Consider the following 24,701-nt stretch of genomic DNA (forward strand, 5'->3'; position numbering starts at 1 on the left):
GTGTCCAAGAACTGCAATGGGTGGTGATGGAGGCACAGCAAGTGACCAGGTGAGATCAGGGGGTATCGGCATCCCTCGAATGTTGACGGCCCACTCTTGACCATTCAGCCGTCGGTGGCTTCAGACGTTGAACTGTAGGGGAAGCCGGGAACGAGGAGGTGTGAGGAGAGACCGGAACTCTCTCCTGTTTGAGCCAGAGTCTTTGCTGGATACATGGTGTTGTTGGCGACGACCTGGAGAAGAAAAGGGAATACCCATCTATTGTGTTGGCAAAGGATCTTCGTGACAGGTTGAAGGTCCCTTCATTTTTGAATGGTAGAAGGGGTCAGGTCTTGGAATATTTGTAATTGCATGCCTCGATATAATATAGTGGGAGAGTCCCGGGTAGAGAACAGAATTTGTTCTTAAAGCTCTGTGAGCCCTGTCGCAGAGGCAATCATCATCAGATAGGTCCGGCACCAGGTGTTGGAAGAAATCTTTAAGAAAGGACTGCAGAGAAGCACCAGACACGGATTCCGCGACATGGCGAATACGAAGATTGTTGCGCCTGGAGCGATTTTCTTGGTCTTACTGCTTCTCCTTAAGTAGTTCAAGCTCGTTGTGAAGTCGGGTAAGTTCCAAGTCCATACGTTGTTGTGAACGACAGAGGTCGCCAGTTTTAGTTTCCAAAGCGTCAGTCCTGGTCCCCAAGGAGGCAATTTCTGATTTAAATTCCGAGACTGCTTTGGAGAGTTCCTGATTAAAAGCAGACCGTACACCTTCCAGTAAACTGGTCATCACAGCTTGTATTTGCGGGTCAATACTCTAATCAAAAGATGGAGAAGGCAAATCAAGTAGAGATCCTTGTGTCTGTGCAGATTTGGCTTTGCTCCCAAAGAAGTTCGTGGGGACCGGCTGAGCTTTTTTATTTTTCGACATAGTGGGGATGAGTGAGAATATAAATGCGGATTACAGAGCTGGAGCAGGGAGGGAAGCGCTGGTAGCACTTGGATATATATATGGGAACCAGAGTGGAATGAGGTCACATTATGGAAGCATATTGTGGAAGAGTGTCTTCAACAGCTTTCCGAGGCAAAATACTGCTATCGCAATGTGTAGGAAACGTGCCCTACAGTAGAAGGCTGCCCTTCTCGGAGAACACTAGGCCCAATGTATCGTGATAGAGGGCCTGATCCACTGTGGTAGAACGGGGCACAATTATGGAAGGAGAGTCAATAGAAGTCTCTGCGGTGATCTTTGTAAGTATATTCCAGTTATGGGTCGAAGAGTGCACCTGGAGAGGCTAATGGGTGCTGCACTCGTCAACAGCAGCACTCGTCAAAGACAGCTTTGTCCACAGCGCAGCGGGATGAGTTACGGAAGGAGTGGGGGGTGCGGCACTGGGGGCCCACCGCATGTAGGTGAAATGAGATCGGGGCTGGAAAGGCACGGGTAGGTCGCAATTCGCAGGAGCTCCAGGGTCACTCCCCAATTCCACGAGCCAGTCCCTACCGCAGCAGCAGAGGTGGATGTGAGCCACAAGGAGACAGCAGGGGCATCAGGTTGGAAACACATATAAAGCATGGCTGCACATTCAGAGCGTTTAAAAGACAGCTCCTCACAATACTGTACAATGTTAAATGCGGCTGTGGGGAGCCAGCACCACACACCACAGGTGGATTGGGTAGTGCAGTGCAGTCTTCTCCTTATTCCACGGCAAAGCAGAGAGAGGGTGCGAGGGAAGGAAGGGGGGGGGGGGATGATCAGTGCAGGGACAGGGCTCCTTCTTCTCACATCCAGCATGTGCCAATAAACACTCAGTGCTGAACGACCACGGTCCAGGCTTAGAAGGGCTCCATATAACGGAGCGTTGCAGGAGGCTGTTGGGGGCGCATCTCACCTCTACTATGTCCCAAGATGGCCACCTCCCAAGTCCCGCTGCCAGGAGCCGCTCCGTCAGTCAGCTCCCTCCGCTCACCAGGGGATGTCTGACGGCGGCGTTCAGAGCCGCAGCGGAGCCTCCGAAGCTGCAGTTCCAGCGCCGCTCCTCTAGGAGGTCGTCAGCCGTGGAGGGTGAAGTCCGCGGCGGCCGCCAGAGACGTCGGAGCTTCCAGTGGGGTATGCCCAGGCAAGGTCCCGGCTGCAGTGAGGTGGGTAGGCCACAACCTGCAGGGACAGAAGCCTGTCCCCCGGCTCCGCAACCTAGCCCCACCAGGTGGAAACAGGCAGTGTAAGATAGGGCAACAGGCCGGGTAGTTAGGGTAGGCAGTAGTAGGGTCTTTAATGCTTTATTAGGGTAGAGAGGAGCTCTAAGGTGAGACTGCCTCGGCTGACGGACAAGCCCCGCCCAGGGACTTCTTTTTAATATATTTGTAGTTAGAATTACTTGAAAAAACTTATGGCTTCTTTCTAGTTATGTTTTCCTTTGTGATGTGTCTAGACAAATCTCAGTATATTTTAGTATTGGGGATAGCTGTAAATGACCCCGGGGCAGATGTATTAAGCCTGGAGAAGGCATAAAGAAGTGATAAAGCAGTGAGAAGTGCAAGGTGATAATGCACCAGCCAATCAGCTCATAACTGTCAATTTACATATTGGAGCTGATTGGCTGGTGTGTTATCACCTTGCGTTTATCACTGCTTTATAACTTCTTTATGCCTTCTCCAGGTTTAATACATCTGCTCCTCTTTTCCTTGTTGATCAAGTAACCAGCGATATGATTTTCAGGACTTGTAGGACATAAGCAGTCACCTGAGCTATTACTTTGGCCTTTATCAGAATACCATTCCGAATTACCCCATATCTGAATTGCTTCTGGTCTTACCTTGTATTGCAGTGGTGGCCAACCAGTGGCTCTTGAGCCTCATGCGGCTCTTTCTTTATTCAAATGTGGCTCCATACACTCAAAATCACGTGACCACAACAGATCCGGGAACTGCTGCACTCCAGCCAGACACGCAGCAGCACTACGGGGACTGAGAACTGAGGGAGCCAGATACTAGAGGTGAGACACTCACCAGCAAACGGTGGACACATTAGGGGCTGCTGCAATGGCATGAGTTGCGAGGGGCTGTAGTGACACATGAGGGTTGGCTGGAGTGACACAAGGGGGAACTGACTAGAATAAGACAGGAGGGTCCTGGCAGGAGTGACACATGAGGGAGCTGACAGGAGGGACACAAGAGGATGCTGGCAGTTGTGACACATGGGAGAGCTGGCTGGAGTAACACACAGGGAGCTGGCTGGAGTGACATAGGAGGGTGGTAGCAGGAGTGGCACATGGAGGAGCTGGCTGGAATGACACAGCAGGTTGCTGGCTGGAGTGACACATGGGAGAGCTGGTTGGAGTGACACAGGAGGATTCCTTTTAGGGAAAATGTAGGTATCTCAGGGGAGCTGACAGGAGGGACACAAGAGGATGCTGGCAGTAGTGACACATGGGAGAGCTGGCTGGAGTAACACAAGAGGGTGTTGGCAGGAGTAACACACAGGGAGCTGGCTGGAGTGACATAGGAGGGTGGTAGCAGGAGTGGCACATGGAGGAACTGGCTGGAGTGACACATGGGAGAGCTGGTTGGAGTGACACAGGATGGTGCTAGCTGGAGTGTGATAGCAGGAGTGACACATGGGGGAGCTGGCTGGAGTGACATAGTAACATAGTATCTGAGGTTGAAAAAAGACAATTGTCCATCGAGTTCAACTTATTTGTGGTCTCCTATGCATGATGATTTGACTAAAATTTCTGACTGATGCTGCTGTCAGCCGTTGCATTTTATCCCTATTTATAGTAACTAATGCATGACTATGCACCATACCCCTGGATAGCCTTATCCATTAGGAATTTATCTAACCCATTCTTAAAAGTGTTGACAGATTCCGCCATTACAACTCCCTCAGGCAGGGAATTCCAAACACGTATTGTCCTTACCGTGAAAAAGCCTTTACGCCGTATTGTGCGGAATCTCCTCTCCTCTAACCTGAGCGAGTGTCCACGAGTCCTCTGTGTTGATCTAACCAAAAACAGGTCCCGCGCAAGCTCTGTGTATTGTCCCCTTATATATTTGTAGATGTTGATCATATCCTCTCTTAGTCTCCGCTTTTCCAATGTAAACATGCCGAGTCTTTCAAGCCTTTCCTTGTATTCCATCGTCTCCATGCCCTTAATTAGTTTGGTCGCCCTCCTCTGAACCTTTTCTAGCTCCAGGATATCCTTTTTGTAGTACGGTGCCCAGAATTGTACACAGTATTCAAGGTGTGGCCTCACTAGTGATTTATATAACGGGAGTATAATACTCTCGTCCCTAGCATCAATACCCCGTTTTATGCATGCTAATATCTTATTAGCCTTCTTTGCTGCAGTCCTACTTTGGGTACTACTGCTTAGTTTGCTATCTATGAGGACACCTAAGTCCTTTTCCAGTACAGAATCCCCTAATTTTACCCCATTTAGTAGCTAGGTGTAATTTTTGTTCTTGTTACCCCAGTGCATTACCTTACACTTGTCTGTATTGAAGCGCATTCTCCATTTGGCTGCCCATGCTTCTAATTTAACTAAGTCGTTCTGAAGAGACTCGGCATCCTCCTCTGTATTTATAGCCTTACACAATTTGGTATCATCTGCAAAAATTGACACCATGCTCTCTAGACCTTCTGTTAGGTCGTTAATGAAAATATTGAACAATAGCGGTCCTAATACTGAGCCTTGCGGCACACCACTTAGCACTTCAGTCCAAGTTGAAAAAGATCCATTATCCACAACGCGCTGCTCCCTATTATCTAACCAGTTTTAGACCCAAGTGCATATTGTGCTTCCTAGCCCTGATTCTTGTAGCTTGTAGATAAGTCTCATGTGTGGTACAGTATCGAACGCTTTGGCAAAGTCTAAAAAGACTACATCCACGTCTTTACCCTGATCTAGGTTTGCGCTTACTGTTTCATAAAAGCCAAGTAAGTTGGTTTGACAGGATCTGTCCTTCATAAACCCATGTTGATTCCTTTTAATGACCTTATTGACTTCAAGGAACTTCTGAATACTATCTCTTAGAATACCTTCCAATACTTTCCCCACTATAGATGTAAGACTAACTGGTCTATAATTACCTGGTTCAGCTTTACTTCCCTTTTTGAATATAGGCACTACTTCCGCTATACGCCAGTCTTTGGGAACCATACCTGATATAACTGAATCCTTAAAGATCAAAGATAGCGGTTTTGCCAGTTCAGAGTGAAGCTCCATTAGAACCCTTGTTACATATAACATAACGGACAACAATGAAGTTGACACAGAACGTTACTGACAACTAAACAGTTGACACCATAACCAGTACTTGATAATTTGAACCAGTCGGTGAGAGTGTGTTACCATAAGATCCCCTGAACTTACCAGAAACCAGGTAAAACTGCTCTGGGTGGGCGTCCAGTGCCCCCTATGGATTCAAAGAAAAGGATTTACCTGGTAAGTACCAAAATCCTATTTTCTTTTTCATCCACTAGGGGTCACTGGAGTACTCTTGGGACGTACCAAAGCTTCCCCCTTGGGCGGGAGAGCTGTTTGGCACCTGTAACACTAGGCGGCCAAAGCTAGAAGCTGATGCCGCAAACGTATCAAACTTGTAAAAGCGCACAAACGTGTGCACTGATGACCATGTAGCCGCACGGCAAAGCTGCGTCGTGGAAGCTCCACGACCAGCGACCCATGAAGTTCCCACAGAACGTGTGGAATGAGCTGTTACTAATGTAGGCGGCTGTAACCTAGCATGAAGGTAAGCCTGACGTATAGTCAGTTTTATCCATCTGGATAAGGGCTGCGTAGACGCTGGCCAACCCATCTTGGCAGCATTATAGAGAACAAACAACGTATCCGTCTTACGAACTGCAGACGTTCGGGATACATAAACGCGTAATGAGCGTACCACATGCAGAGTTCCAGAATGTCCTGTTAACACAGGAACTACTATTGGTTGATTAATGTGAAAAGATGACACTACCTTTGGTAAGAAAGCGGGATTCGTCCGAAGTTCCGCTCTGTCATCATGAAACACCAAATACGGTGGCTTGCATGACAAGGCACCCAAATCTGAAACACGCCTTGCCGAAGCTAAGGCTAGAAGAAAAAATTGTTTTCCAAGTGAGAAACTTTATATCCAGTTGCTGTCAGGGTTCAAAATATGAAGACTGTAAGAAATCTAAAACCAGATTCAAGTCCCATGGCGCTGTAGGTGGAATGAATGGAGGCTGTACGCTGAGGACACCTTGTAGAAAAGTGTGTACCGACGACAATAGAGCCAATCGACTTTGAAAGTAATTTGACAAATCAGATACCTGCACCTTAAGTGTACATAAACGCAGACCTCCATCTAACCCCGTCTGTAGAAATAACAAAAGACGGGATAACTGAAAGATGAAGTCGGAAACTTCTGAGCTTCACACCAACCTATATAGGCACGCCAAATTGTGTAATAATGAGCTGCCGTAACTGGCTTCCTAGCTCGTAACATGGGTGGTATAACCGATTCTGGAATGCCCTCTCTTCTTAAGAGGGCGGTCTCAACAGCCACCCCGTTAAACGCAGCCGCGCTAAATTGGGGTAAAGGAATGGACCCTGTGGTAACAAATCCGGACGTAGTGGGAGCGGCCAAGGATCGTGTGCGAGTAGTCCGCGGAGACCCGAGAACCAAGCTCTCCGAGGCCAATGAGGCGCCACTAGTATGACTGTGACAGACTCTCTTTTGATCCGTTTTAGCACCAGAGGGAGCAGCGGAAACGGTGGAAACAGATACACTAGGCTGTACGGCCAAGCGATTGTGAGAGCATCCACCTCCCCTGCCTTTGGATCTCTCGTTCTGGACACCTACTGGTGCGTTTGGTGATTGTGGCGAGACGCCATCAGATCCACTTGAGGGTAACCCCACCTCTGGACCAACCTGTGAAATATTTCTGGATTTAATGCCCATTCTCTTGGATGAAAATCCCGACGGCTGAGATAATCCGCCTCCCAGTTGTCCAGTCCCGGAATGAACACTGCCAACAATATCACTTGGTGATGCTCGGCCCAATTGAGGATTCGAGCTACTTCCCGCATTGCCATGCGGCTTCTCGTTCCTCTCCAGGACATTTATAGACAGCAATCTTTCGTGATCCACCCAGAGATCCTGGAGCTGACAATTTTGAACTACAGCTCCCCAACCTCTGAGACTTGCGTCCGTCGTTAGAATTATCCAATTCCAGGCGCCGAACCGTTTTACCTGCGGTTAGATTGTGTACTTTGAGCCACCAGAGTAGAGATACCCTGGCCCGTGGCGACAACCTCACCCTGTGGTGAATCTGCAGATGCGAGCCAGACCACTGTGCGAGCACATCCAGTTGAAACGGACGTGAGTGAAATCTCCTGAACTGACGCGCATCGAAAGCCGCCACCATTGTGCCTAAGAGGCGAATGTACAAATGTACCGAGACTGTGCGTGGCTTGAGCACTAATCGTACCAGATGACGAATAATCTGTACTTTCTGGTCTGGTAGGTAAATTCTGTGATTTACTGAATCGAGAATCATACCTAGGAAATGAATTCGTTGAGACGGAATTATATGTGATTTCTTGAAGTTGACAATCCAACCGTGCTGAACTAGTACATTGTACTTTAGCAATGCATGTTGGAGGAGCATCTGTTGAGACAGAGCTTTGATGAGCAGATCGTCCAAGTACGGAACTATTATCACTCCCAGGGATCTGAGATGAGCTATCATCACAGACATCACTTTGGTGAATACCCGAGGCGCTGACGAAAGGCCAAACGGTAGAGCCTGAAACTGGTAATGGTTCTGGCGTATTGCAATACGCAAGAACCTCTGATGAGGTTGCCAAATCGGAATGTGTAAGTACGCATCCTTGAGATCTAGCGCAATCATGAATTCCTTTGGCTCTAAACCTGCAATTACTGAGCGCAGAGATTCCATCTTGAATCTGTAGTAAGTGACGTACCGATTGAGACCCTTTAAGTTCAATATTGGCCTGACTGAGCTATCCGGCTACGGTACCACAAACAGACTGGAATAATAACCCTGACCCTGTTGGTGTACAGGGACCAGAATCAAAACTGCTGAATCCAGTAGGGACTGAATGGCAATTTGCAGAACCGCCCTCTTGTTGTCCGACAGAGGCAGTCCTGTCTTGAAAAACCGCAGTGGCGGAAGACAGTCGAACTCTATTTTGTAACCTCTTAACACTAAATTGCGGATCCACTCCTCCGCGGATGTCTGGAACCACGCCAAATGGAACGCCTGAAAGCGTGCTCCCACAAACGGAGAACCGAGATGGGCAGGTAGCCCGTCATGCCACTGGCTTGTCGGTGATCTTTGCGTCCTGACGACTGGTGTTGGTTTGTTGGAAACCACGTCCTCGTCTGCCAGGCGTGGCTGTTCCTCTACCACGGCCTCGACAGGGCTGAGGTCTAAAAGATTTGAACGCCGGGCCAGAGTATTTCCGTCTAGGTACCGTTGGAGGCAATGGTAGGAAAACAGACTTCCCTCCCGTGGCCTCAGAAACCATTTGTCCAATTGAGGACCAAACAACTTCTCGCCCCCGTAAGGTAACGCCTCTATACCGCTCTTAACCTCTGCCTCCGCTTGCCAAGATCGCAGCCAGAGTGCTCGTCGTGCCGTAACTAGCGACGATGAAATGCGAGAAGTGAGCTGACAGACGTCAGTAGAAGCTGTACATAGATACTCAGCAGCTTCCCAGATTTGATCAGCGAGAAGTATAAGGTGATCGTCACTTAGGGCAGACTTTGACACAGACGATTTCACCATTGGTGGATTCTCCCATGTAGATGTCACAGACTCTGGAAACGGGTAACTAGACCTAAATCGACGAGGTACAGAAAACCGTTTATCCGGATTTTTCCGTGTTTCTACTAACATCTTATTAAGAGATTCCGAAACAGGAAACATTGGAGATCTCTGTCGTTTAGTAAATACGACTTCATCATTTGTCAGAGGCTCCTCAGTCTCTGTACACTTCAGAGACTGACGCACCGCTCTGATGAGATTATCAATGCCTGGGCTGTCAAAATCTTCACTATCTGATTGCTGGTCTACTTCGCCCTCCTCACCCTCATCTTGCGCAGTGAGGTCTGGCATAGAATCGGTAGAATACAACATAGCAGAAACTGGTAAATCATAAGACAAATTAAATTTATCCCATCTTTTGGCAAGGCTGAGACCCCTCAGGTAGTTCTGGCGGTCTCACCCGAGACTCAGATCTTTCCGCTTCCCGCTCTTGTCGAGCGGCGGCCATTCTGATTGCAACCCAGCCAAGACATTGGCTAGCATTTCCAATGGAGGGTCCGGGGATGAAACCGGCTTAGAAACCGGAGCCGAAATTGTATTTGTAGCTGATTTCACAAAACATACTGTACATGTGGTAGATCCATCAGCTCTTATAGACCTTGCAGTGAATGCTGGTGCCTTACTCATTATGCAGACAGACAATACAATATACAAAAGACAGACACTTGCACGACTCAGTAAAAGTGTACTAAGGAGTGTGTAATATATATATACATATGGCCACAGTGCAGTACACGTGGCCAGTACTATATGAAATCTGTTCCCAAATTCCCAATAACACCCCTGCGCCATCCGGTGGAGTAGAGATGTAGGACAAGAATGTTCTGGAATCAGAAACAGAAAGAACAGGAAACATGGTTAAAAATGGCTGCCATGCTTACAGTTAGAAATAGTTTAGGTTATTACACTGATAGCCTGTAACTAACTCCCTGTTTAAAAAGCTGAACAGCCTATGACTTATTAACCCATGCAGCCTTGCTATATGGTGCTGCTGCTATGGGCATTTACTCCCCCTCTCCCCCCCTGCAGCTGCGCTGCTTGTGAGGTAGCTTCTCCCCCCTACTGCTCCCCTCATGTACCTGCAGCGGACGGGAGCGGGTGCTGGGAGCCTAGCGGAAGCAGGGAGCCGGGGAGCGCTGTGTATAGCGTCGGAGAGCTGCGGTCCGGAAGAGCGGCCGGCGTCTCTGAGTGACGTGCGGCCGCTCTAAGCGGTGTCCCCGTAGACAGCGGCAGTGTAGAGCGGCTGGCTCGGGCGGCCTCGTACAGCGGTGGCCGGGTAATCAGCGGCGGGAGCGGGCGCTTGTAATCAGCGGCGGGAGCGGGTGCCTGTATGTAAGCAGCGGAGGGCCGGCGGAAAAGGAGCACTTTCCCCACACAGTGGGGCGGCAGCGTGAGCTGACCGCCCTGACCCTCAGCATACCTTGCTCGTCGTGCCGCATGTAGTGAGGGCTATGACGGAGCTTCTTCTCTAAGCTCCGTCCAGCCTTTCCAGCAGGTGTGAGCTGCGTGTGGCTGTGAGGGTGCTCTTTGTGAGGACCGACACGCCATGCGCTGCCTCCGTGCAGCGGCACTATCCCGGACCCACGTTTTTACAGAAACAGGGAAGGGATGTGCTAAGTGCAAAAGGAAAAAGTAAAAATGTAAAAGTAAAAATTAATAAAATATTCAACTAAGTTTGGGAGCTCCACACAAGCCTTGTTAGTGCTGTGAGCACAGAAAAAACACTGAGGTACTCTGGGATATGGAGGGGTGGAGTGTTCTAAATTTAAATATTCAGTGCCCTGTTCTTGCTAAAGCCGTCCATATCCGAAGAGTACTCCAGTGACCCCTAGTGGATGAAAAAGAAAGTTGTGATGTGAAGCTGAAAAACATATGTAAAAGGTATGCAACACACTGCCGTTTTTCGCAGCGCAGCGATCAGGTCACTACTGCGCATGCATATGCACCGCAATGCACAGGTGCGTCGTACGGGTACAAGGCGGATCGTTGCTGGTTGATGCATTTAACAAAGAATCCATTCGCACAGCCGATCGCAAGAAGATTGACAGGAAGAAGGAGTTCATGGGTGTCAACTGACTGTTTTCAGGGAGTGGTTGGAAAAACGCAGGCGTGTCCAAGCGTTTGCAGGGCGGGTGTCTGACGTCAATTCTGGGACCGGACAGGCTTAAGTGATCACAGCGGCTGAGTAAGTTCAGACCTACTCAGAAACTGCACAAACTATTTTTGTAGTGCTCGGCTGCACAGCTAAAATACACTCACCAGTGGGCGTCGACTATGCATTTGCACGGCTGCAAAAAGTAGCTAGAGAGCGATCAACTCGGAATGACCCCCAATGGGCCTAATTCAGACCTGTTCGCTGGCTGTTTTTTTTTGCAGTCCTGCGTTTGCAGTCGCCACCCATAGGGGAGTGTATTTTTGCTTTGCAAGTGTGCGAACGCATGTGTAGCAGAGCTGTACAAACAGATTTTGTACAGTCTCTGAGTAGCCCAGTAATTACTCAGCCACTGCGATCGTTTCAGCCTGTTCAGGACTGGAAATTGACGTCAGACACGAACCCTGCAAACGCTTGGACACGCCTGCGTTTTTCCAGACACTCCCAGAAAATGGTCAGTTGACACCCACAAATGGCTTCTTATTGTCAATCTCCTTGCGAACGCCCGTGGGAATGGATTCAACGCAAACCTATCGCTGGGCGGCGATCCACTTTGTACCCGGTGCATACGCATGCGCAGTTTAAACCTGATTGCAGGCTGCAAGAAAACACAGCCTAGCGATCAGGTCTGAATTAGACCCAATGTTGGTGACCAATAAAGAAAATCCCACACCTTTAAACTCCTGGTTTAGCAATAGATGCACTGTCCAACATAGTACACTGCTCAAAAAAATAAAGGGAACACTTAAACAACACAATGTAACGCCAAGTCAATCACACTGCTGTGAAATCAAACTGTCCACTTAGGAAGCAACACTGATTGACAATCAATTTCACATGCTGTTGTGCAAATGGAATAGACAACAGGTGGAAATTATAGGCAATTAGCAAGACACCCCCAATAAAGGAGTTGTTCTGCAGGTGGTGACCACAGACCACTTCTCAGCTCCTATGCTTTCTGGCTGATGTTTTGGTCACTTTTGAAAGCTGGCGGTGCTTTCACTCTAGTGGTAGCATGAGACGGAGTCTACAACCCACACAAGTGGCTCAGGTAGTGCAGCTCATCCAGGATGGCACATCAATGCGAGCTGTGGCAAAAAGGTTTGCTGTGTCTGTCAGCGTAGTGTCCAGAGCATGGAGGCGCTATCAGGAGACAGGCCAGTACATCAGGAGACGTGGAGGAGGCCGTAGGAGGGCAACAACCCAGCAGCAGGACCGCTACCTCCGCCTTTGTGCAAGGAGGAACAGGAAGAGCACTGCCAGAGCCCTGCAAAATGACCTCCAGCAAGCCACAAATGTGCATGTGTCTACTCAAACGATCAGAAACAGACTCCATGATATCCAGGAGTTGGCGGATGCTTTAGTCCAGGTCTGGGAGGAGATCCCTCAGAAGACCATCCGCCACCTCATCAGGAGCATGCCCAGGCGTTGTAGGGAGGTCATACAGGCACGTGGAGGCCACACACACTACTGAGCCTCATTTTGACTTGTTTTAAGGACATTACATCAAAGCTGGAACAGCCTGTAGTGTGTTTTTCCACTTTAATTTTGAGTGTGACTCCAAATCCAGACCTCTATGGGTTAATAAATTTGATTTCCATTGATCATTTTTGTGTGATTTTGTTGTCAGCACATTCAACTATGTAAAGAACAAAGTATTTAATAATATTTCATTCATTCGGATCTAGGATGTGTTATTTTAGTGTTCCCTTTATTTTTTTGAGCAGTGCATTTCAAGTGGAGTACTTGGAGTTTTGGATCTGTGTATCCTGACAATCGGTGGACAATGGGGGTCATTCCGAGTTGTTCGCTCGCAAGCTGCTTTTAGCAGCTTTGCACACGCTAAGCCGCCGCCTACTGGGAGTGAATCTTAGCTTCTTAAAATTGCGAACGAAAGATTCGCAATATTGCGATAAGACATCTCTGTGCAGTTTCTGAGTAACTCGAGACTTACTCGGCATCTGCGATCAGTTCAGTCAGTGTCGTTCCTGGTTTGACGTCACAAACACACCCAGCGTTCGCCCAGACACTCCTCCGTTTCTCCAGCCACTCCCGCGTTTTTCCCAGAAACGGTAGCGTTTTTTCACACACACCCATAAAACGGCCAGTTTCCGCCCAGAAACACCCACTTCCTGTCAATCACATTACAATCACCGGAACGAAGAAAAAACCGTGAGTAAAATACCTAACTGCATAGCAAATTTACTTGGCGCAGTCGCAGTGCGGACATTGCTCATGCGCACTAAGCGGAAAATCGCTGCGATGCGAAGAAATTTACAGAGCGAACAACTCGGAATGACCCCCAATGATCAATAACAATGCACATCCTCTCGGAAATGTTGTGAAGACATGCACATTCTTAGTTGTCAAAATCTATTGTTCTAAAAACTTTGGACCCGATTCAGGCTTGTATGCAAACCCTACGGTGGGTAACTGTGATGTATAGGTTCCATTCTGCGCATGTGCAGAACAGGTCCTGCTTCCTCACACGCAGTGCCCTCTAACCCCTAGCCTGATTAACAGGCTGAGGGCATTTGGGGCAGCGACCAGGCCGATTTACTGGCCTCAGATGCGGATCTGAGCATCCCATCTGAGGAACTTGGTTACTCAGATGACAGATAGTCCCATAGGATGCTCACAGAAGCAGAAAGGAGGCTTCTACACCAGGTGTCTTCTGCTGCATTAGCAATTTAGTTGTACGGTGTTGCACAGCCACTTCCCTGCGGTTGTACACTACCGTACAACTATAAATCAGGGCCTCTGTAATCTTGCTTTTCACCAATGTGTCCCTAAGATTGAAAAGAAATTTGGAAGATGCCTAAAGGCCCGTACACACTGGTCGATGTATCGGCCGTTCTCTTGAACGGCCGATACATCGCGGGACCGTCGGCCAGTGTGTACGGGCGATACGTCTGTGAACTCCGTCGTTCACAGACGTATCGCGTCGGCCGCGCAGCACAGCCGACAGCCAATATATCTAACGATATATTGGCGCGCCGCTGTGTGTGTACGGGGCGGTCGTCCGACCGTCCGTACACATGCTGCGGCGGCCGGCGGTGATTGACAGGTGAACTGGGCGGGCGGGCGGGCGCCCGTCCGCCCAGTTCATGACGTCAGTCCCCCGACGTATCGGGCAGTGTGTATGCACAGCACACTGCCCGATCCGTACATAGATATATCTGCAGATCAATTGATCTGCAGATATATCTAATAGTGTGTACCCACCTTAAGACTGTTTACCTCTATGCAGCTGAAATACATTTTGAGCTTCCTGTGTGGCATTGTGTGCTGCAGTTTCTAAGAGGTAGGTATGGTCTCGACTCTAAAACCTCTCTCACTGTGGAGACTACCCCTGAAAATGCATCCACAACATGTACTTTTGTTGGGTCAGACCTATAGCAACCAAGAAACCATACTTACTTCAACCCACATAAATTTGAAATGAGAGATGTTTTCCACAAAAAGATACGGCTTTCAAACAGAGGCGATATTAACTTATTTTTTAAAGTATTTGCCATCCATAAACATATTTCTAAAACTTGGCAGGGTGGGGGATGTTTACCATAGCAGATACCAAAACCCTGGTAAAGTGTACACAGAAGCCTCTCAAAGAGTTAAGGTGCATACACACGGTGAGATTTTGGCTATGCGATTTCCCTTGAACTCCCCAAATCCCAGAACCACCAATTTTGACTATACTTACTTGCAATTTTGACTATGTGCAATTTTGATTATACAAGAAACTAGATTGTACACAATATGGGGACTAATTCAGACCTGATCACTCGCTAGCAGTTTTTTTGCAGCGCTGCGATCAGATCGTCACCGCCTACAGGGGAGTGTATTTTAGCTGTGCAAGTGTGCGATCGCATGTGCAGCTGAGCGGTACAAAAAGATCTTTCGCAGTTTCTGAGTAACCCAGGACATACTCAGCCGCTGCGATCACTTCACCCTGTCCGGGACCGGAATTGACGTCAGACACCCACCCTGCAAACACTTGGACACGCCTGCGTTTTTCCAACCACTCCCAGAAAACGGTCAGTTACCATCCACAAATGCCTTCTTCCTGTCAATCTCCTTGCGATCGGCTGTGCGAATGAATTCTTCGTAAAACCCATCGCACAGCAACGATCTGCTTTGTACCTGAGCAACGCGCCTGCGCATTGCGGTGCATACGCAGTTCTGACCTGATCGCAGCGAAAAAAGCTAGCGTGCGATCAGGTCTGAATGACCCCCCTAGTCAGAATTGCCTTGCCTACACATTTTTTCTTGCGACACCGACCACATGGGAGCGCACATCGGTATCACAAGCTGTGTACACACGGTGTGATATGTGCTCATTTTTCTTATGATTTGGACTATATAGTCAAAATCATAAGCACAGATCGCACAGTCTGTATGCACCTTTACTCTTCACATGTTTCATTACCATCTTTAAGAATTCATTTTGTTACCACTGTCGAGGATGTTCATTTCATGTTCTTTGTTACAGATGCGCAGGACTCCAGCTTCAATTCTCCTTCTGTGGTAAAATAAGATTTTACTCACAGGTAAATCTATTTCTCGTAGTCCGTAGTGGATGCTGGGGACTCCGTAAGGACCATGGGGAACAGCGGCTCCGCAGGAGAGTGGGCACAGCTAAGAAAGAATTAGGACTACCTGGTGTGCACTGGCTCCTCCCACTATGACCCCCCTCCAGACCTCAGTAAGGATACTGTGCCGGGAAGAGCTGACACAATAAGGGAAGGATTTTGAATCCCGGGTAAGACTCATACCAGCCACACCAATCACACCGTATAACTCGTGATATTATACCCAGTTAACAGTATGAACATAACAGAGCCTCTCAACAGATGGCTCAACAATAACCCTTTTAGTTAACAATAACTATATACAAGTATTGCAGACAGTCCGCACTTGGGACGAGCGCCCAGCATCCACTACGGACTACGAGAAATAGATTTACCGGTGAGTAAAATCTTATTTTCTTTAACGTCCTAGTGGATGCTGGGGACTCCGTAAGGACCATGGGGATTATACCAAAGCTCCCAAACGGGCGGGAGAGTGCGGATGACTCTGCAGCACCGAATGAGAGAACTCAAGGTCCTCCTCAGCCAGGGTATCAAATTTGTAGAATTTTGCAAACGTGTTTGCCCCTGACCAAGTAGCAGCTCGGCAAAGTTGTAAAGCCGAGACCCTTCGGGCAGCCGCCCAAGAAGAGCCCACTTTCCTCGTGGAATGGGCTTTTACAGATTTAGGCTGTGGCAGGCCAGCCACAGAATGCGCAAGCTGAATTGTGCTACGAATCCAGCGAGCAATAGTCTGCTTTGAAGCAGGAGCACCCATCTTGTTTGGTGCATACAGGATAAATAGCGAGTCAGTCTTCCTGACTCCAGCCGTCCTGGAAACATAAATTTTCAAGGCCCTGACTACGTCCAGTAACTTGGAGTCCTCCAAGTCCCTAGTAGCCGCAGGCACCACGATAGGTTGGTTCAAGTGAAAAGCTGATACCACCTTAGGAAGAAATTGGGGACGAATCCTCAATTCTGCCCTATCCATATGGAAAATCAAATAGGGGCTTTTACATGACAAAGCCGCCAATTCTGACACCCGCCTTGCCGAAGCCAAGGCCAAAAGCATGACCACTTTCCACGTGAGATATTTTAAATCCACGGTTTTGAGTGGCTCAAACCAATGTGACTTTAGGAAACCCAACACCACGTTGAGGTCCCACGGTGCCACTGGGGGCACAAAAGGAGGCTGAATATGCAGCACTCCCTTGACAAAAGTCTGAACTTCAGGCAGTGAAGCCAGTTCTTTTTGGAAGAAAATCGACAGAGCCGAAATCTGGACCTTAATTGAACCCAAGTTTAGGCCCATAGTCACCCCTGACTGTAGGAAGTGCAGAAATCGACCTAACTGGAATTCCTCCGGTGGGGCCTTCCTGGCCTCACACCACGCAACATATTTTCGCCATATGCGGTGATAATGTTGTACGGTTACATCTTTCCTAGCTTTAATAAGCGTAGGAATGACTTCCTCCGGAATACCCTTTTCTTTTAGGATCCGGCGTTCAACCGCCATGCCGTCAAACGCAGCCGCGGTAAGTCTTGGAACAGACAGGGCCCCTGCAGCAGCAGGTCCTGTCTGAGCGGCAGAGGCCATGGGTCCTCTGAGATCATTTCTTGAAGTTCCGGGTACCAAGCTCTTCTTGGCCAATCCGGAACAATGAGTATAGTTCTTACGCCTCTTCTCCTTATTATCCTCAGTACCTTGGGTATGAGAGGAAGAGAAGGGAACACATAAACCGACCGGTACACCCACGGTGTCACTAGAGCGTCCACAGCTATCGCCTGAGGGTCTCTTGACCTGGCGCAATATTTTTCCAGCTTTTTGTTTAAGCGGGACGCCATCATGTCCACCTGTGGCCTTTCCCAACGGTTTACAATCAGTTGGAAGACTTCTGGATGAAGTCCCCACTCTCCCGGGTGGAGGTCGTGCCTGCTGAGGAAGTCTGCTTCCCAGTTGTCTACTCCCGGAATGAACACTGACAGTGCTAACACGTGATTTTCCGCCCAACGGAGAATCCTTGTGGCTTCTGCCATCGCCGCCCTGCTTCTTGTGCCGCCCTGTCGATTTACATGGGCGACCGCCGTGATGTTGTCTGACTGGATCAGAACCGGCCGGTTTTGAAGCAGGGGCTTTGCTTGACTTAGGGCATTGTAAATGGCCCTCAGTTCCAGAACATTTATGTGTAGGGCAGTCTCCTGACTCGACCAAAGTCCTTGGAAGTTTCTTCCCTGAGTGACTGCCCCCCAGCCCCGAAGGCTGGCATGGACCCAGGACCAGGACCCAGTCCTGTATGCCGAATCTGCGGCCCTCTGAGATGAGCACTCTGCAGCCACCACAGCAGAGACACCCTGGTCTTTGGAGACAGGGTTATCAACCGATGCATTTGAAGATGCGATCCGGACCATTGGTCCAACAGGTCCCACTGAAAAGTTCTGGCATGGAACCTGCCGAATGGAATCGCTTCGTAGGAAGCTACCATCTTTCCCAGGACTCGCGTGCAATGATGCACCGACACCTGTTTTGGTTTCAGGAGGCCTCTCACTAGAGACGACAGCTCCTCGGCTTTCTCCTCTGGGAGAAACACTTTTTTCTGGACCGTGTCCAGAATCATCATTTCGGCCATTACCTTGGTAAATACCCTCGGTGCCGTGGACAGGCCGAACGGCAACGTCTGGAATTGGTAATGACAATCCTGTACCACAAATCTGAGGTACTCCTGGTGAGGATGATAAATGGGGACATGCAGGTAAGCATCCTTGATGTCCAGAGATACCATGTAATCTCCCTCTTCCAGGCTTGCAATAACCGCCCTGAGCGATTCCATCTTGAACTTGAATTTTTTTAAAATATGTGTTCAAGGATTTCAAATTTAAAATGGGTCTCACCGAACCGTCCGGTTTCGGTACCACAAACATTGTGGAATAGTAACCCCGTCCTTGTTGAAGTAGGGGCACCTTGACTATCACCTGCTGGGAATACAGCTTGTGAATTGCCTCTAACACAGTCTCCCTTTCTGAAGGAGTCGTTGGTAAGGCAGATTTGAGGAAACGGCGGGGGGGGGGGATGTCTCGAATTCCAGCCTGTACCCCTGAGATACCACTTGAAGGATCCAGGGATCTACCTGTGAGCGAGCCCACTGATTGCTGAAGTTTTTGAGATGGCCCCCCACCGTACCTGGCTCCGCCTGCTGAGCCCCAGCGTCATGCGGCGGACTTAGCAGAAGAAGCGGGGTAGGACTTTTGTTCCTGGGAAGTGGCTGTATGCTGCAGCTTTTTTCCCCTACCTCTGCCTCTGGGCAGAAAGGACGCGCCTCTACCCCGTCTGCTCTTTTGGGGGCGAAAGGACTGCACCTGATAATACGGTGCTCTCTTTGGTTGTGAGGGGACATGTGGCAAAAATGCCGACTTCCCAGCTGTTGCTGTGGAAACGAAGTCTGAAAGACCATCCCCGAACAACTCCTCACCCTTATAAGGCAAAACTTCCATGTGCCTTTTGGAATCTGCATCCCCTGTTCACTGCCGGGTCCATAACCCTCTCCTGGCACAAATGGACAGTGCACTTATTTTTGATGCCAGCCGGCAAATATCCCTCTGTGCATCTCTTATGTAAAAGACAGCGTCTTTAATATGCTCTACGTTTAGCAATATAGTGTCCCTGTCTAGGGTGTCAATGTTTTCTAACAGGGAGTCTGACCATGCAGCTGCCGCACTGCACATCCATGCTGAGGCAATAGCTGGTCTCAGTATAATACCAGTGTGTGTATATATAGCTTTTTGGAGAGCCTCCTGCTTTCTGTCAGCAGGTTCCTTTAGGGCGGCCGTATCTTGGGACGGCAGTGCCACCTTTTTTGATAAGCGCGTAAGTGCTTTATCCACCTTAGGGGGTGTTTCCCAACGTGACCTATCCTCTGGCGGGAAAGGGTACGCCATTAGTAATTTTTTTGAAATTACAAATTTTTTATCAGGGGAAGCCCACGCTAGTTCACACACGTCATTTAATTCTTCAGAAGGGGGAAAAACTACTGGTAGTTTTTTCTCCCCAAACATAATACACTTTTTTGTGGTACCTGGGGTCACCTCAGAAATGTGTAAAACATTTTTCATTGCCTCAATCATATAACGAGTGGCCCTATTGGACATTACATTAGTCTCTTCGTCGTCGACACTGGTATCAGTATCCGTGTCGACATCTGTGTCTGTCACCTGAGGTAGCGGGCGTTTTAGAGCCCCTGATGACTTTTGAGACGTCTGGGCAGGCACGGACTGAGAAGCCGGCTGCCCCACATTTGGCATGTCGTCAAATTTTTTATGTAAGGAGTCGACACTTTCGCGTAATTCCTTCCACAAGTCCATCCACTCCGGTGTCTGCCCCGCAGGGGGTGACAACACATTTATAGGCACCTGCTCCTCCTCCACATAAGTCTCCTCATCAAACATGTCGACACAGCCGTACCGACACACCGCACACACACAGGGAATGCTCTGACAGAAGACAGGACCCCACAAAGCCCTTTGGGGAGACAGAGAGAGAGTATGCTAGCACACACCAGAGCGCTATATAATACAGGGATTAACTAAATTATATCCCCTATAGCTGCTATATATGTATTTTGCGCCTAAATTTAGTGCCCCCCCCTCTCTTTTTTACCCTTTTCTGTAGTGTAGACTGCAGGGGAGAGTTAGGGAGCTTCCTTCCAGCGGAACTGTGAGTGAAAAATGGCGCCAGTGTGCAGAGGGAGATAGCTCCGCCCCTTTTTCGCAGACTTTTCTCCCGCTTTTTTATGGATTCTGGCAGGGGTATTTATCACATATATAGCCTCTGGGGCTATATATTGTGATATATTTGCCATCCAAGGTGTATTTATTGCTTCTCAGGGCGCCCCCCCCCCCCAGCGCCCTGCACCCTCAGTGACCGGAGTGTGAAGTGTGTATGAGGAGCAATGGCGCACAGCTGCAGTGCTGTGCGCTACCTTGGTGAAGACTGATGTCTTCTGCCGCCGATTTTCCGGATTCTTCTTGCTTCTGGCTCTGTAAGGGGGCCGGCGGCGCGGCTCCGGGACCGAACACCAATGGCCGGTTCCATGCGGTCGATCCCTCTGGAGCTAATGGTGTCCAGTAGCCTAAGAAGCCCAAGCTACCACCAGTTAGGTAGGTTCGCTTCTTCTCCCCTTAGTCCCTCGCTGCAGTGAGTCTGTTGCCAGCAGATCTCACTGTAAAATAAAAAACCTAACATATACTTTCTTTCTAGGAGCTCAGGAGAGCCCCTAGAGTGTGCATCCAGCTCGGCCGGGCACAGGATTCTAACTGGGGTCTGGAGGGGGGTCATAGTGGGAGGAGCCAGTGCACACCAGGTAGTCCTAATTCTTTCTTAGCTGTGCCCAGTCTCCTGCGGAGCCGCTGTTCCCCATGGTCCTTACGGAGTCCCCAGCATCCACTAGGACGTTAGAGAAAATATCTTTGAAACACTTACAATCTTTCAGTTCGCATCCTCTAGTGTAATGTTCTTTTTTTTTTTTGGAAAGTCTAGCAATAGCACAACCTTAAGAGGCACATCCCAAAAGATGATTTCTTCCCTGGGAAACGCATACTGTATGACTCAACCTGGTCGCATCAGTTTGTCACGTGGCTGCGTATCTTTTATCGCTTTGTGTAATGGTAAGATGATTCTTATTCTTTTCTTCCCAACAGCACCTGTTTGATAAGCAACTTCTTTCATTTCTATTGCCTTAATAAGGCAGTCTACCAGATGTCATTTGAAATCTGTCTTCTAGAATTTCTTGTGACTTACCATCCGAATAATCAGGTGTCAGATCCATATTGCTTTAACATGTCATCACCTGAGCCAACTTCCTGTGTTTATGTTCTCCTAAGAATGGGATCTTTTAGACTACAATATGTCTGCCAACCATTCTCTTTAGTTACAAACGTTTGCCAACACAGTTTCCGTCCACATGATCAATTCCACCACACAAGGAGGTGGCATGCAACTTGCAGATATGTATTTACCAAAAGCTTTTCCTTTCCTATTCGGATATGGGTGGAAGAGATGATTACTCCTTAGCAACCAATATACTAATGCACAATACAAAGCATCCTTAATTTGAGAGTTTAACTCAAGTTAGGGTTGAATTCAGGCAACATCCTACTCCAAATGGTGATCCTCAGCACTGTTTTAGGAGCCAGAAACACTATTAAGCTGTTCTATCTCCTGCTTATTCCTCTATTCCTCTGTATCTGGAATCTTCCTATAACACTGTCCACATGAGTACTCAAGGACTATAGGCACACTTTTTGTATTTCACAACCAAGTCTGCTCTTGGGGATTGTAGATTGGCATGCCCTTGTAGCCAGGTCGTCTGCTTGCCTAAACAAATGGAGCATTGCCGGCCCCAAAGAAGTAAACAGGCCTATCCTAGAAAGAAAGTTACCCATTATAATTGCTGCAATTGAGGATTGAAAAAGAAGTCCATATAGAATTTATGGAATTACGTAGTATTTCCAAAGATGAATGTTCTTTAATTTGCATTACCACAGTCTTTGATATCCTGTGACTGTGCGCACCCGCGTAATAAGAACCAAGCAGTCAATAATAGCCTTGAGTTCTCCTACGGTGCAAGTTGTTGTTTTTTTTAAAGTGGAGATGTTGCCCATAACAACCAGATTCTAGCTTTTATCTTCTTGAAGAACCTAGATACATGTTAAGCAGAATCTGACTGGTTGCTAAGGGCAACATCTCCACTTATAAAAACCCACACTTTAGTAAATATACTCATTAATGTGGTCAGAAAATCAATGTTTTTAGTAAAGTGGTCGCTGTACATTCAAAAATGAATGGTGTGCCCAAAAAAAAGAAAAAAAAAAAAGAAAAGAAAATGCAGAAGTATGAAGACCTGCATTGGTGTAAGGAAATCTAGTGCATACTTGTCTACTCTCCCGGGAGCTGCGGGAGGCTCACGTTTTTTGGGCTAGCCCCTCGCACTCCAGGTAGAGTAGGCAGGTCTCCCGCATCCTGCTCGCACCCTAGTGTTGCGGGCAGGATGGAGAGATACTCTACCATATTCGCGGGTCCGTGGGGTAGGGAAGGGGTTAAAAATAAGCGAATCGCGTCATTGATTATGTCACAGCCCGGCCCCCCAAGTCTCCTGCAGCGTCTCCTCTGCGGACTTCTCCCGGAGAAGAGTAATATAAAGTTGGCAAGTATGATCTAATGTCATATTCAGGGATTCACTTCAGTGTTTGTAAGACCAGGAAAGCTGGAGAGACTACACATCACTAGTGCATGTTTGGAATTATAGATCCAGTGTAACCTGTTCTCAGAGTGAGGTTGCATTGAGTAATAGGGAACACATAGAACCTTTATGCCATACTGGCGTTAGTTGGCTATTTCCCCAACTCACTATCTAGTCATAGGATTGAAGATATTCTGTTGACTGGTCAATTTCTATTGCTCCTGATTTCGCAGATACCAGTACATCAAGTATAGCCAGACTGATATTACTTGTTTCTTTAAACAGATGTATCCTCATACATCTTGCCTCAATGTGCCACACAGCAGGAGATGTCAGAGTGCACAGACAGGTCCTGTGCAACGCCGTTAGCATTGTGTGCCTTGTTTTACTGAAAATGCATCTAATTTGCTCCGCTATGCGAACAGGACACACAAGCAGTCTCTGCTAGGTTATCCGGCATACATACATTGTGTGCTGCCGGGGCTGTATCTGCATACAAAATGGTACGTTACAGTGTATACTAGGAAAGCTCTGTAATGTACCATTCTGTATGCAGATAACACCACGGTCGCACACAGAATATAGACGTGCCACATATTTTAATCAGCATAAGCTGCTTGTGTGTCGTATTTGCATAGCGAAGTGTAAAAGATACAATGTAATGAAAAAAGTCACACACAAAAATAAGAATTTACTTACCGATAATTCTATTTCTCATAGTCCGTAGTGGATGCTGGGGACTCCGAAAGGACCATGGGGAATAGCGGCTCCGCAGGAGACTGGGCACAAAGTAAAAGCTTTAGGACAAGCTGGTGTGCACTGGCTCCTCCCCCTATGACCCTCCTCCAAGCCTCAGTTAGGATACTGTGCCCGGACGAGCGTACACAATAAGGAAGGATTTTGAATCCCGGGTAAGACTCATACCAGCCACACCAATCACACCGTACAACTTGTGATCTGAACCCAGTTAACAGCATGATAACAGAAGGAGCCTCTGAAAAGATGGCTCACAACAACAATAACCCGATTTTTGTAACAATAACTATGTACAAGTAATGTAGACAATCCGCACTTGGGATGGGCGCCCAGCATCCACTACGGACTATGAGAAATAGAATTATCGGTAAGTAAATTCTTATTTTCTCTAACGTCCTAGTGGATGCTGGGGACTCCGAAAGGACCATGGGGATTATACCAAAGCTCCCAAACGGGCGGAAGAGTGCGGATGACTCTGCAGCACCGAATGAGAGAACTCCAGGTCCTCCTCAGCCAGGGTATCAAATTTGTAGAATTTAGCAAACGTGTTTTCCCCTGACCAAGTAGCAGCTCGGCAAAGTTGTAAAGCCGAGACCCCTCGGGCAGCCGCCCAAGATGAGCCCACTTTCCGTGTGGAATGGGCTTTTATAGATTTTGGCTGTGGCAGGCCTGCCACAGAATGTGCAAGCTGAATTGTACTACAAATCCAACGAGCAATCGTCTGCTTAGAAGCAGGAGCACCCAGCTTGTTGGGTGCATACAGGATAAACAGCGAGTCAGATTTTCTGACTCCAGCCGTCCTGGAAACATATATTTTCAGGGCCCTGAATACGTCCAGCAACTTGGAATCTTCCAAGTCCCTAGTAGCCGCAGGCACCACAATAGGTTGGTTTAAGTGAAATGCTGAAACCACCTTAGGGAGAAATTGAGGACGAGTCCTCAATTCTGCCCTGTCCGTATGAAAAATTAGGTAAGGGCTTTTATAGGATAAAGCCGCCAATTCTGATACACGCCTGGCTGAAGCCAGGGCTAACAGCATTACCACTTTCCATGTGAGATATTTCAAGTCCACAGTGGTGAGTGGTTCAAACCAATGTGATTTTAGGAATCCCAACACTACATTGAGATCCCAAGGTGCCACTGGAGGCACAAAAGGAGGCTGTATATGCA

The 24,701-nt window shown here is 48.2% G+C and overlaps 1 long non-coding RNA gene across 1 annotated transcript in view; it reads left to right on the forward strand.

Annotated features, from left to right (window-relative positions):
• The window catches only part of LOC135055875 (uncharacterized), a 92,544-nt gene extending 71,362 nt beyond the window's left edge, over positions 1 to 21,182 (forward strand). Inside the window, exons 3-4 of the long non-coding RNA XR_010243834.1 lie at positions 15,468 to 15,525; positions 21,074 to 21,182. This is a non-coding gene — a long non-coding RNA (uncharacterized LOC135055875). The remainder of the gene's footprint in view (positions 1 to 15,467; positions 15,526 to 21,073) is intronic.
• The last annotated feature ends 3,519 nt before the right edge of the window (positions 21,183 to 24,701 follow it).

The sequence above is a fragment of the Pseudophryne corroboree genome, chromosome 3 (assembly GCF_028390025.1).
Source record: "Pseudophryne corroboree isolate aPseCor3 chromosome 3, aPseCor3.hap2, whole genome shotgun sequence".
NCBI lineage: Eukaryota > Metazoa > Chordata > Amphibia > Anura > Myobatrachidae > Pseudophryne > Pseudophryne corroboree.